General features: G+C 43.1%; 1 protein-coding gene across 5 annotated transcripts in view; it reads right to left on the bottom strand.

Annotated features, from left to right (window-relative positions):
- SEPTIN11 (septin 11) overlaps positions 1-27,617 on the bottom strand; it is a 96,542-nt gene that overhangs the window by 65,117 nt on the left and 3,808 nt on the right. The window contains exon 1 of one of the 5 annotated variants that reach the window (XM_053589678.1): positions 620-638. The exons of the other annotated variants lie outside the window; for them this stretch is intronic. The gene's annotated coding sequence lies outside the window, so the exon portion shown is untranslated. Of the gene's footprint in view, positions 1-619; positions 639-27,617 lie in introns of those variants that run through there. 5 annotated transcript variants of the gene reach the window in all.

Raw genomic sequence — 27,617 nt, 5'->3', positions numbered from 1 at the left:
CAGGCTGCCCCAGAGCCTGTGCTACCACGCCTGGGAGAGGCCATCACGGGACACCCACAGCTCCACCCAACAGCATCACACTACAAAAGAAACTGTAATCTTCTGAAGTCAGAAACAGTAGGAAAGGATGGTTGGGTTTGGTGGCTCACGCCTGTAATCTCTGCAACCCAGGAGGCCAAGGCAATAGTGCCTGAGGCTGGTAGTTTGAGATAAGCCTGGGCAACATAGCAAGATCCCATCTCCCAAAAAAAAAAAATCTAGGGGAGGTGCCTGTGGCTCAAAGGAGTAGGGTGCTGGCCCCATATACCAGAGGTGGCAGGTTCAAACCAGGCCCTGGCCAAAAAACTGAAAAAAAAAAATCTAAAAATTAGCCAGATATGGTGGCACACACCTGTAAACCCAGCTTCATAGGAGGCTAAGGCAGAAGGATCGTTTGAGCCCAGGATTTTGAGGCTGCAGGGAGCTATGATAGCAACACTGACTGTACTCCAGCCTGGGGGACAGGGCAAGACCTTATCTCAAAAGAAAAAAAAAAAAAGAGAGAGAGAAACAGTGGGAGAGGTACACAGGCCCTGCCACCATGTAAAAACAAGGACAGTGGGGGGCGGGGGGGACCTACCAGGAGAGTGGGGACTGCAGGAAGCCGGGGAGAGTCTGAGAAGAGACTTCCACCACTGGTGCCGGAGAGAGTGGGTTTCCTGTATTTCTCACATTAAAGCAGCAGAACAAGGCTGCCCTCACGACTCTAGAGAAGGCTGAGCAGCCCGCAGCAACTGCTTGTTCTCACTCATCTCAAAGGCTGGATCAAGTCTCCTTTCTGCTTCTCTCAGGCAAAGCTACAAGAACCAAAGGAGAGAGTATCAACCAAAGCTTACACAGAAGATGGAAAGAAAATGAGAGAAGGAAAGACAGGGCGCCGTTAGAGCCCTGATTAAAGCCACATGCCTCACTCGCCGGGAGTTCCCATCACTTCCTCCCCAGCTTTGCCGGAGAGGGGCAGAGGGGCAGAGGGGCAGACAAGCACGGCTGCCTGGCCAGAGAAAGTCTGGGTGCTAAGGGCTACGGAAGAAGAGGTATCTCCCTACTATGTGCAAGGAACGTAAGCTATTTTACCAATTTAATTATCCTAAAAATAGATGCATCTTTTGGGATGAGAGAACATCTCTAGATTTATTCCTTTATTTTACCTACAGAAGATGCCTTAAAATGCTCATTACAAAATAATCTATTGTGGCCGGGCGTGGTGGCTCACGCCTGTAGTCCCAGCGCTGTGGGAGGCCGAGGCGTGTGGACTGTCTGAGCTCAGAGGTTCAAGACCAGTATGAGCAGCAGTGAGCCAGAGTAAGACCCCGTCTCTACTAACAACATCAAAAACAGCCAGCACCGCCAGTGGAAGAAGAAAATCAACAAAAAAGGAGTACTTTAAACAAAGAAGAATGAACACGCACACTGAAATTAAAAATAAAAAAAAATTTTTAAAATACATGAAAAAAATAATAATCTATTGAGTCACTGACAGAACTTCATTACCTACTTCTTCTGAGATCGTATTTTTAAAAGAAACCTTATCAGTGTAACCTGGCTTATTGTACCCTCAATGAATCCCCAACAATAAAAAATAAATAAATAAAAATAAAAGAAACCTTTAAAAACTAGTAATTTTTACCCTCAAGAAAACAAATATGATACTAAAGCTTACCCTGGCATTCACTGGTAATTTCATTTATATTGTTTCACTTAAGAAATACAAAATTTAGGGCGGCGCCTGTGGCTCAAGGAGTAGGGCGCTGGTCCCATATGCCGGAGGTGGCGGGTTCAAACCCAGCCCTGGCCAAAAAACCACAAAAAAAAAAAAAAAAAAAAAAAAAAAAAAAGAAATACAAAATTTATTCCGACCCCCACTTACTGAGGCATTTTACTTTCACGTGCGTTCCTGTACTTGCATTTCTCTGCACCTTGCAATTTAGAACAAATATTCATACTACTAGCCACTGTGGCACCCACACAAAATACCTGTTGTGTTGATTTCCTAACAGTCCATGAGGTAATTACAAATAATACGCTCAAGCCTTTGGAAACTATATTCAGATGTCATCTACTTAGGGAACAATTTTTTTTTTTTTTTTTTGAGACAGTGTCCAATATGTCGCCCTAGGTAGAGTGCTGTGGCGTCACAGCTCACAGCAACCTCAGACTTTTGGGCTTAAGTGATCCTCTTGCCTCAGCCACCCAAGTAGCTGGGACTCCAGGCGCCCAGCACAATGCCTGGCTATTTTTTTGTTGTAGTTGTCATTGTTGTTTAGCTGGCCCAGGCTGGATTCGAACCCGCCAGCCCCAGTGTATGTGGCAGGCACCCTAACCACCAAGCTATGGGCACCAAGCCAGGAACAATATATAAAGTGCAATAAATGTCAAAACATTCCAAAGTCAAATTTTAATAAATTTAAAGTCCCAGCTGGGAGCTGTGGCCCATGTCTGTAGTTCCACCTACCTAGGAGGCTGAGGCGGGAGGATTGCTGAATCCCAAGAGTTTTAGTTCGGCCTAGGCAACATAGTGAGACCTTGTCTCTAATGATAATAATAACTATTATTATTATTTCAAAATCACATTTAATATTATATTCCTTCTCCCTCTTGAACCTTTTCCTAATTTTTCCCACCAAATGCACTTTCTTTAGAACACTGTGCTCTCCCCGGCCTTTATCATATTGGATAGCTGGATTTATCTGCCTTAAAACAAGCACACACGTACAAAGCAACTTTAACCCTTAGGTCCCGTGTAACCTCTCAAAGACCTCCTTTACATGACACCGCCCGTCCTCTGGGTGCACTTTCATCCCCTGTGACAAGGTGGATGGAGCAGGGCCTTTGAGAATGGTAAACAGTCTCTAGTTCTTCATTTATGGGTTTCTAGCACTCACAAAGGGTGAGAGGTCAAAGATTGCAGGACCCCATGTTAGAGTCAGTATCAGGCTTCAAATAAAATCTTGCTAAAAGTATTTGATCATATAAAACAAAAAAGTATAAAGCATCAATGCTGAGTAAGACAATTCAACAGACAGCGTGGGATGGACCCCATATCAATGTCAGCCAAATAGTGCCGTTTCCAAGAAGTGCAACGTTAGTCTTGCTTTGAGACCACAGAATCAGCCGATTAGCAGCCGGAAGCAAAACGACCAAGCAGCCTTTGAAGGGCCAGGGTCCATGTGATGCAGAAGGTGTCATCCTTCTGCAGAAGCCAGTATTCCCTGACTTCGCCACACTGAGAGAGCTCATAACTTTAGCATCACATTTGAGCTGAAGAGTCTCCAGTTTTATATATTCATACAACAATTAGGGAATCACAAGCCTTAGATCTATGTTAACACAGCACAGAAAGTGGAAAATAACTATGATGGGTAATACCTATGTATCAAAACAAGTATTTTTAAAAATTGGGCCTAGGGGCTGGGTGCAGTGGTTCATGCCTATAATCCCAGCACTTGGGAGGCCGAGATGGATGGATTGCCTCAGTTCACAAGTTCGAGACCAGCCTAAGCAAGAGCAAGACCTCATTTCTAAAAATAGCCGGCTTTGTGGCGAGTGCCTGTAGTCCCAGCTCTTCAGGAGGCTGAGGCAAGAGAATCACTTAAGCCCAGAAGTTTGAGGTTGCTGTGAGCTATGATGCCACAGCACTCTACCAAGGGTAACAAAGGCAGACTGTCTCAAAAAAAAAAAAAAGTAAAAATGAAATTAAAAATTGCACCTAGAAAGATTCAAGATATCTAAGCCAAAAAAAGTCGAAAAGATAGACTGAGTTAAAGAACATATATATTATTGCCCCAAGTACTAAAAACCAGTGCTCTCCTCCAATATCTGAGTGAACACTCATATACTTTTAATTTTTTATAACATATCTTTACCATGTAAAGAAAATAGAACAAATATCCACATACCCAATATCCAGCCCAAGAAACAGAACATTGTCAAAAGCTCTAAAGCCCCCAAGAACCCCAAGATGGTCTCCCTCTCCTTCCGTCTGTGCCTCCCGCCAGAGGCAAACACTTCCCTAAATTTTGCCTTAAATCATTTTGTTTTCTTACACACCACTATCAGGACACAGTCACTACAAGTCCTAAATTCAAATAATAGAATCGCTCACTTCCTTCTCCCAGACATCCATCAGGAAATTCCGGGCTCCTGCAGAGGAGACTGAATGGGACGCTAGGAGAGTTACTTTTAAAGATGCAGTTCTCAAAATGTGGTCAAAGAACCCCCAGGCCTCCCTAAGAACCTTTAAGGGGTGTACAAGTTCCTCCTTTTCCAACCACATAACCACGGGCGGCTGTGTCTTCTTCATGTACATCAAAACAATAAATTGCATCCGAGCAAATGAAAAGCAGATCAGACGGCCCAGCCGTCTAAAGTCAGACACTAAAGAAACAAACACGAGAAACGATACATCTCAGCTCACTGATTTTTTGTTTGAAAAATGTAGTTTTTTCATAAAATAATGTTATCTATATTAGCATATAATAAATTATTATTTTAAATGAATTGATAAGTACATATATTTAAAATTTAAAGTAATAATAATCATGGAAGTAGATTGAAGTTGCTGTAAAAACTCAAGGGAATGACTAAGGGAATTACTTTGTTTTGGTACAGAGCAGACCAGCTGACTGTGTCCAAGCTGACGTGGTCACAGCAAATGCTTTGGGGTGGTGGAGAGTTTTCAAGCAGTATGTGTGTGTTGTCAGTAAAGCATAAGCTACTCTTCCAGCTTGGATGCAGTAACCGGAGCTGTGTTACATAAGCCCCTTACAAGGGCTCATATTTTTAACAAAGGACAGCTTACCATAAATACTAACTGCATTGAGGACCCAAGTTCAACTTGATTCATTCCATCTGTAGCCTACCTCCAAAACGGTGAGATTCTTCACACCATAAAATAACCAGCAACCAGCGTCCAAAACACAAGATGAGGCTTGGTGTCCGTGCTCAGTGGTTAGGGCACTGGCCACATACACGGGGGCTTGCAGGTTCGAATTACCTAGGCCTGCTAAACAAACAAACAACAACAAAATATATAGCCAGGCGCTGTGGTGGGTGCCTATAGTCACTACTCAGGAAGCTGAGGCAAGAGAATCTCTTGAGCCCAAGAGTTTGAGGTTGCTGTGAGCTGTGATGCCACAGCACTCTACCTAGGGCAACAGCTTAAGACTGTCTCAAAAAAAAAAAAAACACAAGATGAGTGAGCAGGAGAGTTTGGGTTCTCTGCACTGAGCGGTGGGAAAGCGCTGGAGAATCTGCCTACCAACCACCCATCTAGAACACCTTAGTTCTACTCTGCACTGAGCGGTGGGAAAGCGCTGGAGAATCTGCCTACCAACCACCCATCTAGAACACCTTAGTTCTACTCTGCACTGAGCGGTGGGAAAGCGCTGGAGAATCTGCCTACCAACCACCCATCTAGAACACCTTAGTTCTACTTTCCTTGGCTCCAGTTTGGAGCCTGTGGTTGTTAAGCAGGTCACTTACTCTCCTGAGTCTTGGCTTCCTTCTCTGTAAAATAAAAGAGCTGGGGGAGATGATTTCTTTACACCTCCTTCCAGCTCTAGCACTCAGAATGCCCAAGCAACAGGCACCTAGCGTGATGTTCGCTTTGCCCGCACAGCGTCTCCCGTCAGTGAGCACAACTCCTGACCCTTAAACAGCCGGTGAGCACCAGAGCACAGGGGTCATTTTAAGAAGGACAGGGACAACAGGGAAAGCGATTTGAGAGTCGACAAAGAGCGTCTAGGATGTTTCCATCCAGATTTCAGCTGCTAGGGATGGGACTTAGACCATCACCACCTATCTCCAAAGGGAGAGTCTTATACTTCAGGTTTAAACAATATCTAAGTAATCAAACTATTGGTGGAAAAGGCCAGACCCAAAGCCAGAAAGGCTACAAAATGCCTTGATGTGGGAGGGAGGTAAAAGTGGTATCAACTCACCAAAACTATCAGACACCCAGTTACTCCGGAAATGTACCGAGATGGCAGGACTACCACTCTAGAAATAGTGGCATGGTGCTTTAATTTAAAAACTAGGTAACGGGAGGGGGGTGGGGCCTTAGTGTGCATCGCACTTTATGGGGGCAAGACATGATTGCCCAAGAGGGACTTTACCTAACAACTGCAATCAGTGTAACTGACTTATTGTACCCTCAATGAATCCCCAACAATAAAAAAAAAAAAAAAAAACTAGGTAACATTCAGAAGGCTCGTTTCTATGTTAGGCACTGGTCTACATGCTTTACCTGCCTGGAAGTCTATACCCTCACAAGCCTGTAACGTAGATAATTACCCTCATTTTCCAGATGTGGAGCCAAAGTCACAGAGATACAAAGAAACTTGTCTAAAGAAACTCACAGCAAGTAACAAACCCTGGATTTTAACCTGCTTTAATAAACACTATGAAATTAGACTAAAGATTCACTTCAGAATTTCTCCATAAATATAAATTTTAGCGTCTGTCCTGTTTGCCTGACGTGTGCCACACAAAAAGCAGTAGACGAATTTTCACCAAAGCAGAAGATTATGTTTGGGAAGGTCTTATGAAATACATGCTACGCTATTTGGAGAACTGCACTATGGAAGGAGGGGCCTGGGGAGGGCACCCCTGCACGTGAGTAACTGAGCCGTGTCCCTCATGCACACTGTGTGGCCGCTGCACATGTGCATGTGTGGGTCACAGACACACGTGCTGATAAGCCACAGCAAATCTGCCCAGGCCACAGTAACAGGCGGTTTTCCGGAGACTGGCTGAGTTAAGGCTTCTAGGGAGCAAGGCCAGCCTAGAATGAGACCCTGGCCCACCTGCCACCCTGACAGGAGGCAGCACAGCCAGTGAGGAAAGGCAGGGACCTGGGAGGGATGGACGCGGCTCTGACTTTTTTTAAAATAAACTTCAAGTGGCAAAGTCCTACAAAAATCTCTCCCTTCCACCAACAGCAAACAACTCTCTTAGGGCATACCAGCAGGTCCTCGGCAGAGCCTGATTTATTTTTATATTTTTGAGACAGAGTCTTACTCTGTTGTCCTGGGTAAAGTACCCTAGTGTCATAGCTCACAGCAACCTCAAACTCCTGACCTCAGAAAGTAATCCACCTGCCTGGGCCTCCCAGAGTGCTAGGACAACATGTGTGAGCCACCACGCCAGGCCAGCACAGCCTGGTTTAAAGTAGGACAGGTGTGACCATGGACTTCAAATACTCACCACTCAGTTTCTTCACATTTACTTTGTAGTTCTAGAAATATGTAACAGTCACATTTGAGCAGCTCTGAGGTCAGAAAGAATTGAGTTCAAATCCTGACACTGATTGCTTATCAGCTGTAGACTTTGGGCAAGTTATTTAACCTTCCTGAGCCTGTTTGCCCACCTGGAAGATGGCGTAATTTTGGCATATAACCCTAAGACTGCTGACTACATGAGATGGTGCACAGGAAGCACGTTGACACAGCACCACCCAGAGTGAGTGCTCAGTGCTGTTACTGACAAGGGAACTTCACCTACCAACCAGGAGACCCCAACTGGAAGAAGTGTTAAAATGGGGCCTCTCCTTCATACCAACCTTAGCTAAAGACTCTGCCACTAACTTAAGGGCTTCTTTGCTTGTCTTCTATTAGCTCAGCCAACTAATTACCAGGCGGGTGTTAATTATCTCACAGGGGTTCTTCAGATTGCAGAGTGCTAACCCAGCTACACACCTGCTTCCCAAGCTCTTCTTCCTTTCCACGTCTCTCACTCCAAGCTCTGCTCCTTCTGTGTCCTGGGTAAGCTGTTTCCAATTTATTAGTTCAGGACACCTCCTGTTGGACCAATGAACTGTGTTTCTTTTCTTTTCTTTTTTTTTTTTTTTTGAGACAGAGTCTCACTTGGTCACCTTCTGCAGAGTGTTGTGGTGTCACAGCTTACAGCAACCTCAAATTCTTGGGCTAACGTGATCCTCTTGCCTCAGTCTCCTGAGTAGCTGGGACTACAGGTGCCCGACACAATGCCCGACTATTTTTGTTTTCTTTTAGGGAGAGAGTCTCGCTCTTGCTCAGGCTGGTCTCAAACCTGTGAGCTCAGGCAATCTACTGGCCTCCCAGAGTGCCAGGATTACAGGCGTGAGCCACCGCACCCGGCCTTGAACTGTGTTTCTTGACAGTGGGTACTTTCTTCTCCCCTCTAAACCACCGAGCACAAGACAAAACAGTAGTTTAATATAATTAAATGAACTTCAGTGAGGAGTGAACTAGATTTCTAAAGCAAGACACAAAAAGAACCAAAGAGAAAAGACAGCACAGTTAAAGCTTCTGACACCAAAACAAAGCAGAAGACATTTGCGCATGTAATAAAGTATGAATGTCGATAAGATAAAGAGAAATAGCCCAAGAGGAGGTTAAAATAGTAAGCATGCAAAGAGGTAATTTGCAAAGAAATAGACATACACGGCCAATAACCATAGAAAGAGCCGTCCAACCTCACCAAGTCACAGCAGGTGAGGATCACAACCACCCAGAGCAGCAGTTCTCAGCCTGTGGGTCGCGACCCCTTTGGGGGTCGCCTAAGACCATCCTGCATATCAGATATTTACATTATGATTCATAACAGTAGCAAAATACAGTTATGAAGTAGCAACGAAAATAATTTTATGGTTGGGGGTCACCACAAGAGGAGGAACTATATTAAAGGGTCATGGCATTAGTTAGGAAGGTTGAGAACCACTGACCTAGAGCTTATGGTTTCTGGGGGAGCCACTGCCCATTTTTACTTCACAGTTACTTTAGAAAAGTGATTTACAGCCCCATATTTTTAAAGGCCTATTTTTAAAAGACCACAGAGAGCAGGATGGGGCGGAGACACGGTGACCATCGCACGACATTTCACGTCTAGACTGTCACTGACTCATTCCAGGGCTCTTTCAAGATGAGCAGTGGGTCACCGAACAGCTCGAGTTGGGTGTGTTTTAAAGCGGTTTTCTTGTTCCCATTTTCCCAAGTGAATATTACACCAAGATTCAAAGACCATGATTAAGAAGTATTTAGCTAAAACAACCGCATCAATCAATATTCTATTCCATAACAATGCATAAAATGATTTCAGATTTAAAAATAGTGTTTCCTTTCACCAACATGAATTGCAGGTCTGCGTGAAGTCTGCATACTATTCCTCAGCATCGTAAGTGACAGAGAAGCTTGAAAAAAACCTCTCTAATTAATATAAAAAATAAACAGCATAACAGAGTGTGATAAGCATTGGCTGGAAGTTAGTCAGAGGTAAAAACTCCCATCTGCCACTTTGTAGCTGAATGACTTTGGGGCAAGAGGGATCTTGCATCTTTCTCTTAATTACAAAATGGAGATAGTATTTATGCCAGGGGTTTGTTATAGTTTCCAGGGAGATAATATAAGTACCTAGTATAGTCTTATGCAGTAGACAATGTTTAAAATGTTAATTCTGCTAGGTATTTAAGTATAAAATATTATATAGATATAACTTATATAAACTTTAAAAATATAACTAGCTTTTCTTCCCATGAATACAGTATCCCCACTTCCACAGGACAAAAGCATCTATGAATAACCATCGCTCACATTATTTCTAGAACTTTCATCAAACATGTTGGCTGTTCTGGAGAAGCTAATAAATAATGAAAACACTGACAGCAGCCCACTAATTTGCACACAAACAGCTTCAGGGGTCATTGCTATACACATAATTTCAAGGGAAAATACTAGGGAAATTACTAGGGAAAATAAGCCCAGGGCAGGGCTCTGAACATAGCATCAAAGAGAACTGCACTACCCCTTGCTGAGGCTGCTCCCCCAGTTTCTGACTGACAGGGGTAAATGACATCAGTCTCTCAACTCCAACTGGTCTGGTCTGAGCAACCCAGGGCTGAGAAAAAAAGGGGCTGCAATGAAAATTAAAATCTGAAATCCACTCACTGTCCTCCAAAGCTCCCTGCTGTCAGATATCCAGCCACTAAATAGGGGTAACTGTGAGAACTCCTGGGGCAAATTTAGCAGACTGTTTAATTCTTTCAACCACAATCTCCTTCTAGGAGATTCTTCCTGATTAAGTCCCTCTACATAGGAAGACACCTGAGCCTGTCCCTACAGTTACATTGAAGCATTTGTTGAATTACTCCTTCGTGCCAGCCACTACTCTATGCTGTGATTAAGATACAAAAATCACTACAGCATGAAAACTATAGGGTACAAGCTATCTGCTGACTGCAGAAGCCGAAGATAAATGAGAATTCAGAAAATGAGTCCTCCTAACTCTGCCTGGGTGAGCAGAAAGCCAAGACGCCTAGAGCCTCTTGAAGGAGGAGTAGGTGGAAAGAAGGGACGTGCAAAGGGGAAGGCAGCGAGGTGAGGGCGGGGACACACACAGGGCCCTGCGGACAGCCTAACCAGGACTGCAGAAAGGAAGCAGCAAGTGGGGGGGGGGGGCACACAGTGTGCTGGGAGTGTCCCATATTCTGAAGGGAATAGGGCATGGAAGGGTGTTTTTGCAGAGATAAGTTAAGAGGGGAAAAAATAGATTGATTTCATCTCTCCAACACCTTTTTCCTTTGGAAAACCATTTATCCCAACAAAAGAGCTCTCTAGTTCTACAGTTCATATCAACATATTATGAAATGCTCTTTAAAAACTGGAGTAAAGCATTTGAATTTATGAGTGATAGTTAGAAAAGAAACAGGGTACTGGGGCTCATGCCTGTAATTCCAGCACTCTGGAGGCCGAGGAGGGAGGATAGCTTCATCTCTGAAGTTCAAGATCAGCCTGAACAAGAGTAAGTCCCTGTTCCTACTAAAAATAGAAAAACTAGCCAGGTGGGCGCCTGTCGTCCCAGCTACTCAGGAGGCTGAAGCTGAAGGATTGCTTGAGCCCAGGAGTTTGAGGTTGCTGTGAGCTACCATGATGTTACTGCACTCCAGCCAGGGCAGCAGAGACCCTGCCTCCAAATAAAATTTAAAAAAAGAAAAAAAAATAGAAAGGGCCTGAAAATGTCAGAAGTGAATTTCTAACTAACACTCTGATTTGAAGTAGCAGAAAAAATCCCATTTCCAAGTTGCTGTCTATAATGGCTCTTTTATTATTTTATTTTATTTATTTTTTGAGATAGAGTTTCATTTTGTCTCCCTGAGTAGAGTGCCATGGTGTCCTATCTCACAGGGGAAACCTCAAACTCCTGGGCTCAAGCAATCCTCTTGCTTCAGCCTCCTAAGGAGTAGCTGGGACTACAGGTGCCCACCATAAGACCACCTGGCTATTGTTTGTTTTAGAGACAGGGTTTCACTCTTGTTCAGGCTGGTCTGGAACTCCTAAGCTCAGGCGATCCACCCACCTTGGCCTCCCAGAGTGCTGGGATTACAGGTGTGAGCCTGTGCTGGCTCCCAAGTTATGTTTACCCAGCTGTGGTACACTCTGATCTCTAAGAACCATGGAGTTAGGAGAGCTCAGCTTATGCTGAATGGTTGGAATTGGGGTGATTTCTCTTTTCTAATCTAATTCTAATTTCTTAAGAAGGAACATGCGGATGTTCATTAGTTCCCTTGATGCCCAAAGTCAAAGATTTATTTTATTTGGTTAGAGGCCTGAAATATGATTCAGAGGTCACAACATTTTCCTCAAATTTTTCCAAAACTTTCAAAGTAAAGCTCCAATATCTCTTTTTTTATACTTATTTTTGTAATCTCCAAAATGCTAAAATGCCACTTCGTTTACAAAAGTTGGTTTGCCCAAGCAAATATTCAGTGGATTCAATTTACAAAACTAGCAGGCCAGGTGCAATGGCTCACGCCTATAATCCTAGCACTCCTGAGGCAGGTTGATTGTTTGAGCTCACAGGTTCGAGAGCAGCCTGAGCAAAAGCAAGACCCCTTCTCTACTCAAAAATAGGAAAACTGAGGCAAGAGGATCACTTGAGCCCAAAAGCTGGAGGTTGCTGTGAGCTTTGATGCCACAGCACTCTATCCAGGACAACAGCTTGAGACTCTGTCTCAAAAAAAAAAAAAAGAATTTACAAAACCAGCAGAAGAAAAGGACTAAAGCATATGATACCGTTCTCTGTGGACCCCTTCACCTGCCCCCAGATCAGAATTAGCATATGATTTACCACTGTGATGTGCAAGGCGACGCCTTCAGAGTCCCAGATCCTCAATGCAAGTTGTAATATTATTAACTACAGATCAAACTTCTGTGCTCTTGACCAAGACTGAGCGTCCATCTCTAACTTGCTTCTGTGGGCCTGAAACACTAAGACAAAGCCAGTGTCTGACTTTCTCCAGGGAGCCTTTTCTTTAAGGCCAGGGATGTGTTTCAGGCCAAATACAACACGTGGAATTTGGTCCACATGTGCACCTGGAACCTTTAACTTTCAATTCCACATTTCTCAATAAAAATGCTCCCGCAAGAGCATTTTTAAGTCTTCGAGCAGGATAAATTGAGAGGGGCTGGACACTTAGTGACCACATACAACACCAAGATGCCTTTAAGAAGAAAAGATACCCCCATACTCACCATCCTCTTGCTCAATTCCAATTTTGAATCATGTGAAACCATTTTTGTGGTTCAGAAATGGCTGAGTATCAACTATTTCATCTGGTTCAACTCATTACGAGGAAACTGCAGAATGAAGAGCAATTTTGCCACTTTTTTTTTTACCGTTGACAATTTAACTCATTTTGTGCTTCTTAGAAACATTATGAAAGAGTAGGCTTTTGGAAAGAAGGATAACAAACTTGTACAAAATGACGACGGAAATTTGATCAATAAAGACGTTTTAATAATTAGAAAGACAAGGTAAATTAACCATCTAGGAAGATGTTTCCTAAACAGTCTGTTTACAAAACATCCACTGCGTTTTCAGTTTTTCCAAGAATTCTCCAATTGCCACTAACAATTCTTGGAAGATCTATACATCTTTCTGTAGGCAGGAAGAAGAAAAGAAAGGAAGAGGGGTGCAGGGTTCCAGCTGGACAGGGAAGGATTAACAGGAAATTGAAACCTCAACTTAACTCCCCAGGCCTCAGTAAGGATGAATGAGAAGTTTAAGCTCACCCTCCCAGGCCTCAGTTTCCTCGTTGTAAGGGAAGGCCTGGGACTCAGCGACCTCTAAAGTCCCCTGGCACCAGCACTAATAATTCATTGGAATTTGGTGGCATACACTACTCTTCCTATATTCACTTGCATTTTACATCATCTCACTGCCAAATTCATAAATAATTTCACAGCCTGTAGGAACAGCCATTAGCTGTTATTGGACCTCAACCAAAAATACAAAACCCAGCCCTGTTCACTATATATAGCTCATGTTTTTGAGAGGCACTTTTGCCTGGCTACCCCCGCACTCTAGAATCCTCCCCACTCTCTCGGCTGTGGTCCCCCTCACACCACACAGCAACTTTTGGTTCTCCCAATCTGATCTATGGGCCAAACCTGTTTGGAGATATCCTACGAAGAAAACAATTTGGACGTTTCAATGCTGTTCTCAAACAGCCGATCATACATTTTCATATCAGAGCTCCACTTCTATTTTAAAAGCAAGCACACTCTTCACCAAAAGAATCCCACCTAAGTTGTTCCAAAGTTAAAGCATTTTAAAAGGCACATAAAAAACATTGAATGTTCCTTCATTCAAATACAAGAAATAAATGAATTGTTTCCAATAGAAATCAGATCGCAAATTGGCACTCAGCCCATAAACGTGTTTCTGTGATCTACAACAATATTTTTAAAATATTTTATTTAGTTGCCAACATTTTCAGATGTGGAAATTTCACCTTGAATTCTAATGTCCATATTCTCTTGAAAAACTGAAAATGATGTCACAGTAGGTCCTCCTGTCCTGGTCGGAGCTGAGGAGCTGCAAGGTACAGCAGTTTATCTCAACCACCTGAGAGCTGTCTTTGTTTGTACTTTTCTTCCTTTAAATAAATGCTCTAATTAATCTCACTCCAGTGAAAGATGGTATATGTATTTGACTCCTTTACTAGCTTACCATGCATCAAGCCTCCAAAGCATGATAAATCATTGGCCATTAACTATTCTAAAAAGAATGCATAAGGTGAGTGTCTATTTCCTATGAATGTTATGGCTTCATCAAGTTAACCTTTTTTTTTTTTTTTTTTTTTTTTTTTTAAGAGACAAGGTCTCCCTCTGTCACCCAGGCTGGAGAGCATTGTCTCGATCACAGCTCACTGTAGCCTCAAACTCGTGAGCTCAAGCAATCCTCTCTCTGCCTCAGCCTTCTGTGTAGCAGGGACTACAAACATGCTCCACTATGCCTGGCTCATTTTTTTCAAATTTTTATAGAGAGAGAATCTCACCATGTTGCCCGGCTGGTCTCCAAGTCCTGGTTTGAAGGGATCCTCCCACCTAGGCCTCCTAAAGTGCTGGGACTACAGCCACCATACTTGACCAAATTAAACACTTTTCTAACTTTAAAGTGTAAGCATTAATTTAGAGCTCAATTATATAACATTTTTTCAAGATCTTTGGTCTATCATACAAACATTGCAAAAATCTATAATACATTTACAAAAAAACCTTGCTACTCATATTAATCTTGTGCTCTCTTGGATGAAAATAGTTGCTCTAGTTGCCTAATCAGGTCATGGTCTTTTTAAAAGCCTTAATAGTTTCCTGTCTCTATCCTGCATGAAAAGGACAGGGTAACTGACTTGACCAAACATCTTCCTAATTCTTCGTCTTAGCCCTACCATGGATTCAACTGCCTCTTGTCAAGTGGAGATGAGAAGACTCATTTCATGGGGTATTACTTGCAAAAATGGCATAAATCTTGAGTTGTGGTAATACACGAACGTGCTACAAACCTTATTGCTGAGTACCAGTTAGGTCACCTTGGAAAGCTATGCTGCCAGCGTCTAGTCCACCCTTCAAAGCAATTCTGGAACTCTTTTTTGGGAATGACCATTCGAGCTGTCATCGTATGAAGGTCTGACAATTAAGTCTGCAAGCTTGCCGCTGTGCCCTTACATTGGCAGTGCCTGCCGGAACACCTCACTAAGGTTCATAACCTTGGTGGATCAGCGTCTCACAGTTATGTCTGTGCTGACAAGTGGCAGTGTCTTGCTCTATGGAGTTCATTCTTGTTGTTGTGTGTTTTTGCGCTGAACAATGAGAGCCATTCCAGAAAAGTGCTTTGAAGGGTGACACTGTGCTGGCATCGGTGCACAGCTTCCCGAGGGGGGGACTTGGAAGGTGACCCAAGTGGTATTCAGCAATGAGGGATGTAGCACTTTTTCTATGATGACTTCAGGAACTTAATTCTCAGACCATGAGTAACACATGTAGGGTGCTATCCAGCTACTCAGCATCCCTACTAATCGGGGAATAAAGGAAACGGGACTACACTGCAACACCAATGATGAGATGAGACACAGACTGTCTCTCCTAGGAACGTGGTTGACAAAAGATTCAGGAAACACAAACAGCCTTCTCCACTGGAGACAGAACCAAAGGAAGGAAACAGCACCTCTTCAAGCTGAAGGCTTGCAGCTCAGAATGTCGCTGAAAGTTTCAGAACAGCCTTTCTTCTAAAGCTTGTTATCTTTTTCCATCAACAGGACAGCTGAGTCAAGGCCTGGGAGCATTTCTGATGACATTAGATCCTTTTACCCTCGCAAATTCATTCGCCTTAATCCTAAGATCCTAAGTATAGGGTTCCAAATTTAGAACATACATATTCTGTACTCTATCATAAAGAAGAAAATCATTAGCTCCTAAGTTCAACTATAAGCGCAAAGCAACAATTCTTGCTTTATGTTGTCAGGAAAAATTCCTTTCTCAGTATCACTGATGCGAGCATTACTTCCTTCAGGGTGTCCGCATGACTAAAAGGTGCTTGCTATAAGGGTTTCTTTTATACACAAAAATACAGAAAACAAACAGGGGTTTTCTATAATAAATTATATATAATATATGGTATATGATATGTGTACATATATACATATAACTTATAATAATATTACTCAACCAGTAATAGGCATAAATTCTCAACCCAAAAGACAAAAGTTCATAAATGACTCCTATGTACTATCAGCGACAAAAACATTTCTCTCTAGCAATACCAAGCAAGAAGATTTAGGTCTAATATCTCTGCTCTTACTGTTTTAAAAATCAGGTAGGAGGAAAAAAAAAAAAATCAGGTAGAAGAGGCTCAGCAACGTGAGTTTTAACTCCATGAATCGACCAGTCCGGCAAGTGTGGCACAGCAGAGAGAAAGCACTGGGCCCCTCCGTGTGAACTCAGATGGAGCTGCTCCACCGTGGAGCTGCTTTCCAAGGAGATTGGGCTAAAAATGATCCTCAGCAATAGCCGGTGTTGTGGTGGGCGCTGTAGTCCCAGCTACTCGGGAGGCTGAGGCAAGAGAATCGCTTAAGCCCAGGAGTTGGAGGTTGCTGTGAGCTGTGTGATGCCACGGCACTCTACCCAGGGCCATAAAGTGAGACTCTGTCTCTACAAAAAAAAAAGAAAAAAAATGATCCTCAGCTTTCTTTCCCTCTTTTAAGGGCCCCATAACTCCACAGCACTGCTGGTATTCAATAAAGCTCAGTGATAAATATTGCATATGAGTAATGTTTAAGTTAAGTGTATTAAATTATGTATAAGCCCAAAGTTCAATATAAGCACAGGTAAGAGAAGCCTGGCACACTAACTGTTCCATCTCCGAGTTCAAACTTGGCCTTTTATTACAATATTATGATGATGCTGATAACGTATGTCATGCCTACAGAGGATCACCTATCCATATGCCCATTATCTGCCTTCATTAAACCATGACTTCTGCCACCCACAGACTTCATATACATATGTGAATTTTTTTAATCACAGGTGCATCTGAAGATCCCGAGTGCCTACCTCTCCTCTCCCGGATGCCACGATTCCTCTCCTTTCCCCAGCTTACTCTAAAACACAATGAGATCAGACTGTGCCTAAGATTTACTTCAAAATAATTTGGGGAGCAGGGGAGTGAGAAGGCTATAGAGGGAAGAGAGGAGGTGAGAGAGATCGGGAAATAGATCCTGTAAGACTGGCCATGGTGAGGGGATGGAAGGAGTCGCCACACCATTCTCTCTACTCCTGTATATGTTTGAAATTTGCATTAATAAAACAGGTTGTCTAAAAAAAAAAAAAAGGAAAGATCAGGCTATTAACACTTCTGGACTATACTCCTATAATGCTCCATTATACAGTGTCGTGGCCACTAGCCTGTTGAAGTGTAAGTTAATTAAGGTGAAGTGAAATAAAAATTTCTCTTCACAGCGGCACTAGCCACAGGAAGTGTTCATATATATCTATGGCTCGGGGGACCACAGTAGACAGCGCAATAGGAGAATGTTCTCGTGCTGTTCTGTGGCCTAAGGTGGCATCTCCAGAGGGTAAGGAAAGGGTATAAATCACAGTCAGAAGCCTTGGCCTTAAGATTGCTACCTTGAGCAAGTCTGAGTCTGAAGGTGTTGGGTCAAAAATAAAACCTGATCCACCCGCCTCACAAAATTATAGTGAAGATCAACTTTTACCCGCTGAAATCTTATTATAGGAAAAATATGCAAAATTGCACGATTTTATTAGGAAATCACTGCAGTGTGGGGCAACGAGTTTAGTGGCAAAGCCAATGTGTAAGTTAACAAAACATTCCAAAACTAAATTTAAAGGCAAAAAAAAGACACCAGTTTTAGTTTGAGAAATGGAGAAAGCACACATTTCAACTTCCAATTTGCTAAGTTTTCTCCTCCCATTCCCTTTATTTTGGAATAGAAAAACTTTCTACTTGCTTTTTTAACACTTAATTTTCTCATGATTGAGATTAAAATTTAAATCAAATTGCTGATGGAAGATTAGACAAGATTTCAATTCTAGATAGCCAGAATGCACCATTTGGGCCCAAAAGCCAAGGCCCTTGAATGAATGGAAAAACCCAGGGGCCCCAGGCTTTACCTACAAATAATAAGAGAGCTTCTCCTTCCAGACAGACTGCACACAGCGTTGAGCTATCTGTTACCGTGTGTGCATTTAAGCATGTGTGTCTGAGTTTGTATCTCAAAGAAAGACTTAAAGATCATCAAAATGAGATTATTTTGCTTCCAGAATCATATTTCCACTTATTTTAGACTAATCTAAGAGTAAGAGGAACTGATCAAACAGGTAATATTTCTAAATGTCCTTTTCTTTCTAAATCTGATATCAGAAAAAAACAAACAAAAAAATCCTGATAGCTTTTTAGTATCTGCATATAGTATATATACGCAGATATATATAGTATAGTATAATCTGCATCTCACCCCAGGGCAAACCAGCAATTCTCAACCTTTCTTACCCATGTGGGGATCGTTCCATAAACACAACAGCCCTCAACCAGAGGGCCTATGTTAGAATCAGGACATGGGTGAACACAGTTGGGAGGGACAGTTGTTTTGTTCAGAACAAGACCCTGTAGCCAGCCAAGGCTTTTTGTAGCCAAGTTGTACAATCTTAAAATCTTAAAAGGTGCGTAAAGACTGGAATTTAAAAAACACTGGTTATAGCCTAAACATTTGATTTTACCTTAAAACACCTAAACATACATTTACTCACCCATTTTTCAACAAAGGGCTAAGGCTTCCTAGGTTATCTTTCCAGCCACAAATTCATAGGCATTATTTACAATTTCTGGTCTGTTTCTTTAAAGTGGAGCCAGAATTTAGAAGTGTATTCAAGGCAATCTGAGTGCAGACTCTTTAGATCCTTACAATTTTTTTCTCCAGCTTTTAAAAATGATCTTATCTATGTGAAATTCACAATAGTTTTACTTTCGCAAAACTCTCACTTTTGCTAAATCTTTCCAAAGCATCTAATCTAGAAGCAACCATTTTTTTTTTTGCAGTGGACTTTATAGGGTTACAGAACATTAAATTATGTAATCATGATGATTAGAGCTGGGAACAAAAAACAGTCCCAACTTAGGACATTTAGATTTGCAACTTTCCAGTTCTACAATGGTGCAAAATTGATGCACCCTCGGTATGGCATCTAACAAATTACATGAGATATTCAACGCTATATTAAACAATACCCTTTGTGTTAGATGACTTTGCCCAGCTCTGATGTTCCATAAGTTAGGCATATTAAATGCACTTTTAACTTGCGATATTTTCAACTTACAAGGACTTTGTCAAGATGTGACACCATCATAAACTGAAGAGCGATTGTATTAATCTACTAGTCAAAAGCATGGGGCATGCTGTGGGCAGGCAGAATGTTTTGTAGAAGGAATGGAAAACACAAATTAACTTTGCAGAGTGCTTAAAAACATTCCCTCCAGATTCTGATACAACTTCCCAATTCCCTTTGGCGTGCCCTCGGTAACTCTGACTTAAACCAAACAAACAAACAAAAATCCAAAAAACAAAAACAGAATTTTAATAGTAGCCTAGAAAACAAGCAAGCTAGAGATTAACTTTCAAGTACTCCTCAAATTGCATGGTAAAATGGGAAGAGAAGGGAATAAGACCCTATTCTTGCTAAATGCTAAGCCAAGTTCCTGATCTAAAAAATGAGGGCTAACCATTGGTTAAAAGAGCGTGAAGACCGTCCTGGTCACAGAAGCTGAGCATTACACCCCCCACCCCCTCCACCTTCTCTCCCAGCTACACGCAGTGAGAAACACAGAAGGGCTTCACATATCTGACTGGTTGATATCAGATTCTAAATCTGATATCAGAAAAAAACAAAAAAATCCTGATAGCTTTACATCAGGGTGTAAGAGAAGTTAAACATGGGAAGGACATCTGTATCTCACCCAGGCTCATGAGTGAGTTGAGACACGAGAAGGGGCTCACCCAGAATTCAAGCCTAAGATTTTGAATCTTAGTGATAAAGAGATCCCTTTGCCAAAAATGGATTTGGGTTCTGGTTTGGCTTGGTGGGCGAGTGAGAGTAAGTATGTATTTGACATCTTCACTCATGGATGGGGCTGGCAAGGGCTCAGCTTTGCTGACTCAATGAACAGGAAATGAGAAAAGCCACTGAGTAATAAAAACATTAAGTTCTTTTAAAGAAGACTTAGCAATATTTAGCAGGGTCCCCAACTCCCCAGTATCCCTATATAAATCTCTAGTAATAAAGTCAAGGAGTCCTCATCACCACCAGCTCTGCTTGGGTTCTAAAATCCAGCTTAGACCTGGGCCTCCTCTGAGTAGCTGAGAAGTCAGCTTTGAAGCAACACTGGTGCCAGCAAATTAATTATTAGTAATTTCAATGGCTAAGACACTATTTCTTTTTCTTTTTCTTTTTTTTTTTTGAGACAGAGTCTCACTAGGTCGCCCTCCTCGGTAGAATGCTGTGGCATCACAGCTCACAGCAACCTCAAACTCTTGGGCTTAAGCGATTCTCTTGCCTTAGTCTCCCAAGTAGCTGGGACTATAGGTGCCCACCACAATGCACGGCTATTTTTTGGTTGCAGTTGTCATTGCTGTTTAGTAGGCTGGGGCCGGGCTCAAACCCGCCAGCCTCAGTGTATGTGGCCAGCGCCCTATCACTGAGCTACGGGGAGCCTATCTTAATTTTCTGTTCATAAAATACCTTGGAATTTTAATTTCTGAATGGGCAAATTTCATCAGCAAGGAAAAGATTCTTTAGAGGGCTCAGAGATAAAACCGTGCTTCTTCAGCTGAGATAATCCAACATTCCCTAGGGGTTAAGAGGTTGAGGAAGGATTGCAAAAAGCTTTGAAAACAAAGAGGTATGTAGTAGATAAGCGATCAGATCCTTCTGTTAGGCCATCCACTGCCCACCCACAAGAAGCCAAACTACTCAGAGTGGGGGCAAAGGTGACAAATGTGGAGAGAAGCTAGATGAATCAGCTTGGTTGGGGTCTTTTCCGAGGGTCACCCCCACATTCTCAGACACTACCTCTGGACTAGGTTCACACAAAATGAAGTGGTAATTTGAACAATTACCCTAAAAACTCTTAGGGAGACATTTAAATTAATGCAGGTCCTTAAAAAGGCTCAATATTAATTAAAGTTGTTTCAAGAATTATTACCCCATTTTTCCAAGCTATGCAAATAGTAATAGCCCCAAAATTTCTTCACTTTTTTTTCAAAACAACTTTAAGCATCAGGCCAAATTCACAACTCATGTACCAGATCCAGTTTCCCCTATTCATTCTGTACCTAGTTCCTAGAATATAAAAATGTAATTAACTGGACATCAGTAAACAAATTAGAGAACGAAGCGGGCACTATACCCTCAAAGGCAAGCACCCCACTCTGAGGAGAGTATGTGGGTGACAGTTCCATTCCAAGGAATTAGCAATGAAAATTACAGGTAAGGTTAGGTGATACATTCAATTTTTTTTTCCTTTTCCAAGTTTAGTCCACAAAAATTTGAAGTCTGCCCTCTAAATAGTAGTGAAAACCTGGAGAAAGTTCTGTTTCAGCCAGGTGTGGTGGCTCACACCTGTAATCCTAGCACTTTGGGAGGACAAGAGAATAGCTTGAGGCCAGGAGTTCAAGACGAGCCTGAACAAGAGTGAGACCCCTGTCTCTACATAAACTACAAAATTAGTCAGGTGTGGGATGCACACCTGTAGTCCTAGCTACTGGGGAGGCTGAGGTAGAAGGATCTCTTGAGCCCAGGAGTTTGAGGTTGCCATAGGCTGTGATGACACCCACTGTACTCTGGCACAGGTGACAGAGCAAGATCCTGTCTCAGAAAAACAGAACAGTTTCAGTTCATTCTGAGCATGTTTTAAAACACCCTCAGTAGCTTAGTATGTTACAAATTAATAGTCATACTCCCTTATTTGTATAAGACGAAAGGAGAAGCACCACAAACCAGCAAATAAGGTGTTTTCACCCAAGTTTTCCCAAAATGCAAGGACTTGAGATGAGGACTAGTTTGGGAAGCAGAGATGGGGGCCTGGGAAGAGTGAAACAAAGAGGGAAAGCCTTCCTCAGGGGATTGTGGAGCTGATTACCTCTGGGGAGCTGCGCAGGTTGTACCTTGCAACTGTCCAACTTAGTGATGGGAAAGGTATTGCCCACCAACTTGCACGCTGCATCAATCAAGGGCTGCCCTCTGGGACAGCAGCTCCTCTGGACATTGGGTGCACGCATGGGTCAGAACAGCTAAGCAAGCCCCAAATAGCCACAGCAGAGAAGCCTGGGGCAGAAAGCAGAGCTATGAGGTCTCCACCTACCTGAGGTTCAAATAGCAACCCCCAGGCAGGCACAAGTCTCAGCCAACTGACCTGAAGAATGAATTTTCACTCATGTAGTCAAATGTTTGTTGGTAGCAGGTACACAGCACATGGTCCCTTCCCTTAAATCTGGCAATACAGACTAAGAAGACACACGCATGCCAGGGCTGGCAGGACATATCACTTACGACAATAGCGGATTTTTTTTACATTCCCAATTAAATTTGATATTGCTCTTTAGAAAAGGCAAAATGAAGAAGGGTGGTGAGGACTCCAGAGCACTGTGTGGGTGACACCTAAGTATTACAGACCATCACTGCTACAGGAATCCAAAAAAGAAAAATCATCAAAACTTGGGTTGGTGGGTGGAGGCTTCACGGAGGGTACATTTGCTCAGAGCCTCCCAGGTGTGTTCTAAGTTGAAAACGGAAGCCCACACATTTCCAGTGTGCCAAAGGGTCAAATGCTTGCTTCCGGCGGGGGTATGGTGGGGTGCCCTGGGGTGTGGGGGGATGGCAGCTCTGCTTTGAGCCATCTTCAGTATGAAACCGTTATTATTTCAGCATTCATTCCCCTTGTGACTTTTATCCAGGTGTTTTATATAGGCACTTTGTGTGTTCTAACTCATTTAATCTGTAACTCTTTGAGGGAAGGACTGTCCCTCTTACAGATGAGCTCAGTAACTTGCCTACGGACACAAAGCTTGTTTTAAACAGCAGACCTGGTACTCTAGGACCCCAGCAGCCTGGCTTCAGGGCCCACATTCTTAACCAAAATGCTAAATGCGAGGGCTTCTCATCAGAGAGAAAACAGCAAGGGAAGGAAGTGTGTCATCTGATGTATCTGCATCTGGGGACAGATGGCTGGGAAAGGTCTGGAAGGCCAAGGTCCAAAGGGAAATAATTCTGTCAAGCAGCTAGAAGTCTTAATGACCTCAAAACCATTTCCCAGAGAGTACAGTCCCACACTGAGGCCATCAGAGAATAACCAAGAATGTCTTGAGAAGTCACCAACCATCCCTCACTTGGGGGGTGAAGCCTGCCATGAGGAACAGGAGCAATCACACTGCCCTTTCTACTCATTCTGGCTGCATATGGCCAGCACACCACGCCAGCATTTCCAGCTAGAATCTGACTAGGCCAAAGAGAGTGAGGAAACCGTCGCAGGCAGGGAGACAACTTAAAAGATAAAGATCTGGGCTTCAGAGCAAGTCCCCTGCCTAGGACACAGTAGTCAACTGTTATGATTCAAAACTCTTCACTGTCCCTCCCTAGGGGGGCATTTACTTCCTCCTCCCAAGGCCTTGCAGAGCCCCTCTACACAGAAGGATTATTTGCCCCCATCCTGTTGAATTTAGAAGTGACCATTTACTTTGACCAACAGAATTTGCGTGAAATAGGCCAGGCCCAGTGGCTCACGCGTATGATCCCAGCACTCTGGGAGGCTGAGGAGTGTGGACCAGCCTGAGCAAAAATGAGACCCCATCTCTAAAAATAGCCAAGCACTGTGGGGGGCTCCTGTAGTCCCAGCTACTCTGGAGTTTGAGGTTGCTGTGAGCTATGACATCACAGCACTCTACTGAGGGTGACAAAGTGAGAGACTCTGTCTCCAAAAAAGTAAATAGGCTCGGTGCCTGTAGCTCAGCAGTTAGGGTGCCGGCCACATACACCCGAGCTGGCAGGTTCGAACCCAGCCTGGGCCTGCCAAACAACGACAACTACAACCAAAAAATAGCTGGGCATTGTGGGCACCTGTAGTTCCAGTTACTTGGGAGGCTGAGGCAAGAGAATCACTTAAGCCCAAGAATTGGAGGTTGCTGTGAGCTGTGACGCCATGGCACTCTACCGAGGCTGACACAGTGAGACTCTGTCTCAAAAAAAAAAAAAAAGTCAATAAATAAAATAAAGAGAGCCTGAAATACTCCCTGGGCCTCCTGGGTCCTAGAGACAGTGCAGCTCGGAGCAGCCCTGCGAGGATGGTGCAGACACACACCCTGTGTGCCCTGAGTGAGGAGCCTTTTTCTGTGTAAGTCACTGAACTCAGGGACTCATTTGTTACCTCAACCTGCTTTAACAACCGACTGCATCAGGCGGTGGATCTGTGTGCACGTTGGTCTACGAGCCTTTGACTGCAATGCCTAAGTCTGCCGTGACACGTGTTCATGATTCCCTTTCTTTCTTTCTTTTTTTTTATTAAAGTCATATACACCTAGATCATACATACATTAATGCCTTTATGGGGTACCATGTGCTGATTTTATATACAATTTGGAGTGTTTAGATCAAATTAGTTAATACAGGGTTTCACCTCATTTACTTAATTATTGTGTTAAGACATTCATATTCTACACTTAATAGATTTGACGTGTACCCGTGCTATATGCTCCATAGTTGTGGTCCCACCGTTTACCCTCCCTGCACCAAACCTCCCCGCTCCCCATGATTCCCTTCCGTTAACCATATTACTTCTCAGGTACTGTGGAGGATAAAGGAAGGTAATCATCTTAACAGTTATTAGAATAGAATAAACTTGAAAACCAAGATGCTGAACCAGCTTCCTGTTCATGGAGGTTTTGGGTCAAGGCTTTTTTTTTTCTTAAACAGTGAGTCTGAGTAAATTTAATGGGTACTTTTAATGAGATTCGCAAAATTATACTTGTGTGAAAACAGTACTCAAGGAGATGAGATCAATGATCAATGAGAAAGGCATTAAGTCCCACAGAAATCCTGAATTTTAACGGACTTTCCTCCCAGTGAGTTTGAATTTCCTTTTTGGACAACACTGACTACCACTTGAAGTCCAAGGTGGGAGGAGTCCACCCCACCCCACCCCACCCCCGACGGCCCCCTCCCCTTAGGACTCAGTTGCTTCAGATCTAAGCAAATAACAAAGAACTTCTAGTTCTGTATCCTGAGGGAGGGCTCAGGGTGTAAGACCAGACGGAGGAAGCCGCCTGTTGTCGCGTGTGGTCACCGGACCCTCCTTCCCTGCATCCTTCCTCAGTCTGCATTTCCGCTACTCTTCAAGGGTTCAGTTTGGGCATGAAAGGAATCTACTCTCCCTACCGTTTCTCATCTTTCCTCTCTTCTCTGGATCCTTAAGAATCAGTAGGGTCTTCCATCAACCAAATTCAAGGATCTAGGATCTCTTAAGTCATGGGTAAAGAGTGCACAGGACACAAGGCGTTCCAGAGCCTTACGGTAAGTCCACGTCCACAGAGAAGGCCCCGCACAGCCTAGTCCTTCTACCTCCCTGACCTCTTGTCTGTCCACCCTCTCTTCAGAACCTCAACGCTGAGGCCCCAGGCAGGCTGTCCCTCGCTTTCAGATCTTTGTACATGCCGTTCCCTGGGCTTGGGATACTTTTCCACAGCCACCTCTCTACCTGTCTTTCCTGGCTAAGTCCTATTGCTTACTCATCCTTCAGAGAGATCGCATGAAAACAGCAGGGACAACATCTCAAGTATCACCATCATAACCCCAGCACCCACACAGAGCCGGTGTACACAAAATATCCGATAAAACAGACGGCTTAGAAAGCCAAGGATGAGTACAGAGGTATTGGGGTGCTGAGGGTTATTCTGTTTTTCAATTTCTAACCTATCTATATTTTTGTGACTCTCCCCTTCTGGAACAACAAAGGTAGAAAGAAAATCGTAAATTCTTCCTAAAGGAATGTTACCTCTCAAAAACAAGCAGGTATATTTTATGCTATGTTCTATACATATTTTATTTTCCTTTCTGCACAATAAAAAAATGCACATACAAAAAAAGAAGAAGAAGAGAAGGGGAAAAGAAAAGAAAGGCAGAAACAAAGCTCCTATTTGTTGGATCACAAAGATGTTCCTTTAGAAACATGATGTCTTTCCTACCTCTCCACCTGAGCCTGTCCCTTCTGCCAACATATCACACTCATCCCACTAGTCGCCGTTCAGCAGGTGGACAAATGCATCCACACAGCTGGACCACCTGCATCCTTGGGCTTGAGCCGTGTGCTCACACTCACGGCACCAATCCTGAAAACAGGTGGGTCTGCAGCCTGCCTTTAGTCAACAGGAACAGACTCCTGATCACTATTGTCAGGCCGGCCCTCAGATGCTGCAAACTTTATTTTAGGTTGTCCAGAAAATTCTTTTTAGAAGTCTGTTTATCACCTTGGCCCAATTATTGTCTTTTTATGTTCAACAGCAGCTGCACAGACGGCTGCTGGCAGGGTCTGAGTGGGTCAGGGGAGGGATTATTTAGCTAGAAGGGAGTTTTCTGTCAATCTAGATCTAAAACAAAACAAAACAAAAGGGGTATCAATTATATTGTAAAGTAGATCTCCTTGGAAAAAAGAATAGCAGCTTTAGGTCTGCTGGGTTTTGTTTAAATAATGGTTCAGCTTTGCTGCCCAGCTGAGACAGCTCTAGCTAAGACTGTGAAAGACAGTTCCCAAGAAAATGGTAAAATCCAAGAGCAGCCTTTATCCCCCAACCAAGTTTAGGGCCCTATAAAGTGAAACATAGGCACAGAGTCTAAGTCTGATGCCCATCATCAGCGTGACACAGTCCATATAGCACAAATACTGGGTCTTGTCACAATCCATCCCAGCCGGCCGTCCAAATCACGGGAATAGCAGGGTCTCAAATCATTCATTCCTTTGGACACAGACGTAGGGTGGCCATGCTCAAACACCAAGCACTGGCGTCCCCCCCTATGAGAGTTCAATGGGTCAGACAGGTTCATGCAGACACAATTTGATTTCTAAGTAGCAGTTTATAGAAAGTAAGTTATATTTGTGGATGTAAATCTCAAAAAGTCAATGAAAATACACTAACAACCTAAGAGCAATTATATCAGAACAGTGGGATATAGACACATCATTTTTCAAAAGAACACTTAAAAAGATAAAAAAAATTAATCTACAGCTTTCAAAATATTTTAAAAGGAGGGATTATCATGTCTCAAACACTTCTTGTGTTCCTTAATAAAGCCTCAATTTGTGTAATTTATATCATTGACTAAAGGGTTCTAATTCTTAAAACTCACCCATAGATGACAGCCCTCTCTACCATCTAGATGGTTCCATTAATCTTTCTCCAGGAACACCAGCCAGACCCCTCCATCTGGGGCTACATCTTCAAGTTACAGACATGGCAATTTTACAACAAAGGAAAATACCATTTGATTGTCAGTACTCCCATCCTGCCACCATCCCCCCAACCCCAAAACAGAATTTACCTTTAAGAATTTTCTGTACTTGGCCACACCTATAATCCTAGGTGGGATTAGGGAGGCCGAGGCTGGAGGATCCCTTGAGCTCATGAGTTTGAGACAGCCTGAGCAAAGTGAGACCTTGTCTTTATTAAAAATAGAAAAACTAGGGTGGTGCCTATGGCTCAAAGGAGT

Source organism: Nycticebus coucang, chromosome 1 (assembly GCF_027406575.1).
Source record: "Nycticebus coucang isolate mNycCou1 chromosome 1, mNycCou1.pri, whole genome shotgun sequence".
Classification (NCBI taxonomy): Eukaryota; Metazoa; Chordata; class Mammalia; order Primates; family Lorisidae; genus Nycticebus; species Nycticebus coucang.
Note: the sequence above shows the minus strand (reverse complement) of the source record. Positions and strands in the feature narration are given on the sequence as shown.